Genomic DNA, 7,304 nt, shown 5'->3' with positions numbered 1-7,304 from the left:
GAAGGGGTCTGCAACCCTATAGTTGGAACAACAATATGAACTAACCAGTACCCCCAGAGCTCGTGTCTCTCGCTGCATATGTAGCAGAAGATGGTCTACTCAACCATCATTGGGAAGAGAGGCCCCTTGGTTTTGCAAACTTTGTATGCCCCAGTACAGGGTAATGCCAGGGCCAAGAAGTGGGAGTGGGTGGGTAGGGGAGCAGGGGCAGGGGGATGGTATAAGGAACTTTTGTGATAGCATTTGATATGTAAATAAAGAAAATATGTAATAAAAAAAGAACCCCCCCAAAAGAAATGAACGTGAAATCATTCATTTTTATATAAATATTAACAATAGCACCAAATTAATAATACAATTTTTATATTTATCTATCATCTAGTTAGTGGGCATGTGCATACAATTGCATGCTTGTATGCATGCATGTGTGTACATATCCATGTGTGTGTTTGTGTTTTTGCATGTATGTGTGCATGTATATGTGTTTGTGCACATATGTGTGCATATGTATGTGTTTGTGCATATGTGTGTGCATGTGTGTGTGTGTATGTGTGTGTGAACGTGCACACACATTCTTAGGGAATAGTATTGCATAACTAAAGACAGTAGGGTCTCCTTTGAATATAGTTAAATAAAACTTGTAGTATATACTATCTAGACTTATTTTCTGACTTCAATATATCACATTCGTTTTAAATATTAATAGGATAAAATTGTGAGAAACAAGGTATGGGTGAAGGATCTCTAAAGAGGAGACCAGTAGGACATAGGTCTTGGGGAGGGGAAATGAAAAAAATTGTTGAGGAGAGATGGAATGTAACATAGGTAGAAGAGAGGGAAGAGAGATTAAAAAACATTAAGGAAGTTTGAAAAGGCATAAATGGAGATAGAAGGATAGTGCAGCAGATAAGAGCACTGGCTGCTCTTCTAGAGAATTCAGATTCCATTTCTAGTTGCCACATAGCTAAGAACTATCTTTATTTCCATTTCCAAGGGATTTAATGCTCTCTTTTGGCCACTCCAGTCACTTTACACCCATCCCCAATAAAGCTATAGGGGAATATCTTAATTTTTATTTACTTAAATGTACATATTCTAATATGTAGGAGTGCATCTGTACACATACACAAACACACAATGTTATACCAACTGGAGTGATAATGCAACTCTCACACCCCAGATCCATAGTCTATATAACAGCAACAGCAACAACAAAATCCCAGCAGCAGGCATGGAATACCTCCCTTTCATTTCCTGCTTAAGGGAGTGGGCTATTTCAGATGTCCTTGGTTTCTTCCCAGAAACTTAAGGTAAGATTTTAATGCTGTCGCAGGATTAGAAGGAGTTGAGCCAAAACTAACCTGGAACTCTTTCTTATGACAACTAGTTCTCTTACCATCCAAAGGTTCAGTGCAATATCCCTTAAAAAAATCTATTAGTAGTCCTACCAAAATGTGGAGGATTTGAAACATAACAATGAGCAACTTGGCAAAAAATCCTGAATGATAGAAGAGTGCCATTTATATATATCTTAGTGGTAACCAATATCTTTCTGATTGGACTTAAGTCTTGCTCAATAGAAGGAAATTTTTGTCAAGTAATGCAAACTTAAACAACTATCAGTAGCTAAAGAAAAACCTACTGTTGTCATGTTCTCTTTTTTTATTAGATATTTTATTTATTTACATTTCAAATGTTATCCCCTTTCCTGGTTTTACTTCTGAAAACCTCCTATTCCACCCCTCTCCACCCTGTTCACCAACCCACCCACTCCCACTTCCCTGTCCTGGCATCAAGCCTTTTCAGGACCAAGAGCCTCTCCTCCCATTGATGCCCAACAAGGCCATCCTCTGTTACATATGCAACTAAAGCCAACCTCCATGTGTACACTCTGGTTGGTGGTTTAGTCCCTGGGAGCTTTAGGGGTACTGGTTGGTTCATATTGTTCCTCCTGTGGGACTGAAAGTTACTTCAGCCCCTTCTGTGTTCGTAAACCACTATAATTTCTATGTGCATTCTAAAAAACATATCCTTGTCCTCACAGATACTCTTCTCATCCTCATCATAGAAGTTTCTTTTTGTAGCACATGGAAACTATTATAGAAATACACAACTGGTCAATAAAGAGAAAACAGGTCATAGGTAGCCAAAATCCAACTGATATATTTACAATATAGCCCTTGACCTAGAACACTGTGGAAGGTGTGATAAGACAGTATGAGCCTGAGGACTAAGACATTGGCTTCAAGATAGTGTCTTTTAAATATGACAGGGAAGCTGCACTCATATCTCAACAATATGATCCCCTAAACAAGACCTGTATACGAACAACAGCAGAAGACAAAGACATGACATTGTGCAAATCTCACAAGTAGCCACTTCTAGATGAAGAGCTACTGTAGGTGATTAATGGCTAATGAATGAACCTATGAAACTCAAGTAGATATCTCTAAATGCATGTACAAATGAGCAAATCTTGTGTGAACCTGAGTGTATGTATAAAGATAATAAAGAAGATGTCATAAATATGAGAAGGAAGTCACAGGAGGAAGCAGATAGTAAAAAATAAGGCTGAAAATTACTACATAAACATTGTATATACAATTATTCTTTCCATCCTTGTCTCCTTGACAGAACAAAGCCATTTCTTTTATCTAGACCACAAGGGGAGAAAGAGGTTGCCAAAACCCTCATGAAGCTCCTATTTGGCTTCCATCCTCATAAACTCTTCTCATACACATTTAAAAATTACCCTTATGGCCTTGGTTTCGAAAATCTAAGTGCCTGACAACACAAAACCGACTGTGGCCTGAGAATTTCCATGTACTTCCTCCTCAAACAGAGGTTCCACTGTTGCTCTAACCACCAAAATGCGTGCAAATAAATAAAATACCAACACAGATAAAAGTGTTGCAGATCACAAGGTTGCAGCAAGGATAAGGACATTTATAGTGGGTCTCAGAACCACAAAATTCATATTAAAAAGCTATCTGGAAAAGCAAATGATCAAGTGCAAGCATGTGTTTTCTTTAATTTAATTTTCACTTTTAGAGAAAATTTCTATAACAGAGTTTTTTGCAACAGAGATATTAATACACAGCATTGTAATGGGATTCTTTGATCACAACTCTGTGTGTGTGTGTGTGTGTGTGTGTTTGTGCATGTGTGTGTGTGTGTGTGTGTGTGTGTGTGTGTGTGTGTGATTATACAGCATTTATTTTCACAACACTGCCAATAATGCAGGTTCCTTATGTTTTCTCTTTAGTGGTCAGTTTACAACTTCAATTTATTTGAGTTTAACCAGGACTATGAATTCTGATCAGTCTTTAAAGACAAGAGGATAGGGCATATTGCCAAATAGAAGCAAGATATTCTATAGAAAATAGTTTCCTTTTATTGTAGCAACTTATATTAGGCAGCACAAGAAAAGACGTTGCTAGAAGCCTGTGCTTATTCTCTAACTCTGCCAAACTTTCTTCAGTGCAGTCTGTTTCAGCCAATGGTTTAATAGTTATTTTGTAAAGTCATAGATTATCTGAAAAGTATAGACCCCAGCTTTATTCTTTGAAGTGCTTTATTTTTATGGTCTGAGCTATTAATGTGGAATAATATGTTGAAATCTTAATTTACAATGTGACTGTAATAGTATTAGCAATTGGCACTTCCTTTTTTATTAGATATTTTCTTTATTTACATTTAAAATGTTATACACTTTCCTAGTTTCCTCTCCTAAAATCCCCTATTCCCTCCCCCTCCACTGCTTCCCCAACCCAAACCCTCCCTCCTCTTGGCCCTGGCATTCCCCTATACTGCAGCATAGAACATTCATAAGACCAAGGGCCTCTTCTCCCATTGATGACCAACTAGGCCATCCTATGCTACATATGCAGCTAGAGTCAGGAGTCTCACCATGTGTTTTCTTTGGTTGGTGGTTTAGTCCCAGGAAACTGTGGGGGTAATGGTTAGTTCATATTCTTTGTCCTCCTATAGGGCTGTAAACTTCTTCAGCTCCTTGGGTACATTCTCTAGCTCCTTCACTGGGGACCCTGTGCTCTGTCCAATGGATGAATGTGAGCATCCACTTCTGTATTTGCCAGGCACTGGAAGGGCCTCTAAGGAGACAGCTATATCAGACTCCTGTCAGCAAAATCCTGTTGGCAGTTGCACTAGTGTCTGGGTTTGGTGGTTGTTTACGAAATTGAAGACCCAGAAATGAACCTAAGAACCTATGGTCACGTGATCTTCGACAAAGGAGCTAAACCCATCCAGCAGAAAAAAATGCAGTGTTTTCAACAAATGGTGCTGGCTCACCTAGCATTTATCATGTAGAAGAATGCAATTTGATCCATTCTTATCTCCTTATACAAAGCTCAAGTNTAANTGGATCAAGGAACTCCACATAAAACCAGAAACACTGAAACTTATAGAGGAGAAAGTGGGGAAGAGCCTTGAAGGTATGGGCACAGGGGGAAAAATACCTAAACAGAACACCAATGGCTGGTGCTGTAAAATCAAGAATTGACAAATGGGACCTCATAAAATTACCAAGCTTCTATAAGGCAAGGAAAACTGTCAATGAGACAAAAAGGCAACCAACAGACTGGGAAAAGATCTTTACCAATCCTAAATCCGATAGGGGGCTAATATCCAATATATATAAAGGACTCAAGAAGTACTCCAAAGAACCAAATAAACCTATTAAAATGAGATATAGAGCTAAACAAAGAATTCTCAAGGGAGGAATGTTGAATGATTGTGAAACACCTAAAGAAATTTTCAACATCCTTGTCATCAGGGAAATGCAAATGAAAACAACAATGAGATTCCACCTCATACCAGTCAGAATGGCTAAGATCAAAAACTCAGGTGACAACAGATGCTGGTGAGGATGTGGAGAAAAAGGAACACTCCTCCACTGCTGGGGGGATTGCAAGCTAGTACAACAACTCTGGAAATCAGTTTGGTGGTTCCTCAGAAAATTACAGGTAGTACTACTGGAAGATCCAGCAATACCACTCCTGGGCATATACCCAGAAGATGTTCCAACTTGTAATCAGTACATATGCTACAGTATGTTCATAGCAGCCTTATTTATAATAGCCAGAAGCTGGAAAGAACCCAGATGTCCTTTAACAGATGAATGGGTACAGAAAATATGGTACATTTCCACAATAGAGTACTACTCAGCTATTAAAAACAATGAATTTATAAAATTCTTAGATACATGGATGAATCTGGAGGATATCATCCTGAGTGAGGTAACCCAGTCACAAAAAGAACATACGTAGCTGGGCACTTGGGAGGCAGAGGCAGGCAGATTTCTGAGTTCGAGGCCAGCCTGGTCTTCAGAGTGAGTTCCAGGACAGCCAGGGCTACACAGAGAAACCCTGTCTCAAGAAAAAAAAGAAAGAAAGAAAAAAGAAAAGAAAATATCTAATAAAAAATAAAAATAAATAAAAAAGAAAGAAAGAAAAAAGATAAAAGAAAGAAAGAAAGAAAGAAAGAAAGAAAGAAAGAAAGAAAGAAAGAAAGAAAGAAAGAAAGAAAGAAAGAAAGAAAGAAAAGAACACATATGATATTCACTCACTGCTAAGTGGATATTAGCCCAGAAACTCAGAATACCCAAGATACAATTTGCAAAACACATGAAACTCAAGAAGAATGAAGACCAAAGTGTGGATAATTTAATCCTTCTTAGAAGGGGGAACAAAATACCCATGGAAGGAGTTACAGAGACAAAGTTCAGAGCAGAAACTGAAGGAATGACCATCCAAAGCAATTGGTACTTTCATGAGGTAATTATGTCAACTCAGAAGATGGGAGTCCTCAGGTATATCAATGCTGCATTTTTAAGAAAATCTTCAAATGCTCTCTACCTACTTTTCACTATATCAGACAAAAGAGGAAAGACAGTTCTCTATGAATCAGAAAGGGAGCTCTTCTTAGACCCTGAATCATTTTGATATGCTAATTTTTAGACTTGCTATCCAATGAAGTTATAAGACAAAAGTATTGTTTAAACATTTTTTATGGCCCTGTACTATTGTTACCTAGATTGACTAATATACTACACATAGGTCGTTAATACATATAGGTCATTACTATACATAGAGAATCAGAGCAACTTTATTTTTCTTATGTGGATTAAATGAGTTTATTATTTCTTTGAGAATCTCATGTACTACATTCTGGTCATATTCACTCCCCTTTCAACTTTTTCCACACTGACCCCATTCTGTACTCCTCAAACTTTATGTCTAATTTTTAAAAATCTCATTATTTGTTTATGTCACCTAAATGTTCTTAGATGTGTGGTCTTCTACTGAGGTCCTGATTATTTTTATAAATATATTCTTCCAAACTAAATGAGGACCTAGGTTTATAAAAATCATACTGTGTACAATTTTTTATGAATATTGTTTCCATGATGCTTTTAACTACAGTTTTATCCATCTAGTTTCTTTAATTGTGTGTCATATTTCACAACATATATCAAAGAGAATTGGCACATTTCAGTCAAATTACTATTACATAAAATTAAAACTTTTATACATGGGTATATTTTACAACCAGTGAATACTCTCATGTTTATATTATGAAAACATTTATGTATATTAATGGACAGACTTGATTAATAAAAGATGATAAAACATTAATTTGGAATCTAATTTTGTCTGCTAGACATTATAATTTGAAAGGAATATATAAGCTTACAGCATATTTAGAACTGTTGCTCCCCTCTAGATAGATAGTATTCTACTTTATGAATATTTTAGAAACCTTCTGAATCAGCTGAAAGCAAATAATTTGAGGTCAAGTTTTTATTAAAGAATTTTCCTAATATTTGATGAGAGAATCTTGAATTTTTATCTTTTATAAACAAATGGTTAATTATTTAAAGATACTTTATAGATCTTTGAAACACATACTTTGAGAAAGTATCTGTTTGCTCTTTGCTACAAATAATTAAACTCACCATAAAACATCATCATAACATCAGATTCAACGACACCAAATAGAATGTATTCTGACAATATTAATTGATGATGGACTATAGACTTTCGTTTTCAAGTGTACCAGGTTAAACTGGCAAAGTGGTCAATACAAAGTCAATTTTTACCCTTAAAATCAATTAATACATATATATAGCTTGCAAAAGTATAAACATACAAGGAATTCAAATTCTTTTCCCTCATGTTAAAACTTAAGATTTTATATGTAATAAAACACATGATAAAGAAAGCACATATATATATTTTATTATGTATTTTAATTAAATACATAATTTTTATATTTTAATTAAA

Source organism: Mus pahari, chromosome X (genome assembly GCF_900095145.1).
Source record: "Mus pahari chromosome X, PAHARI_EIJ_v1.1, whole genome shotgun sequence".
Classification (NCBI taxonomy): Eukaryota; Metazoa; Chordata; class Mammalia; order Rodentia; family Muridae; genus Mus; species Mus pahari.
The sequence above is the reverse complement of the archived record's forward strand: the minus strand, read 5'-3'. Positions refer to the sequence as shown.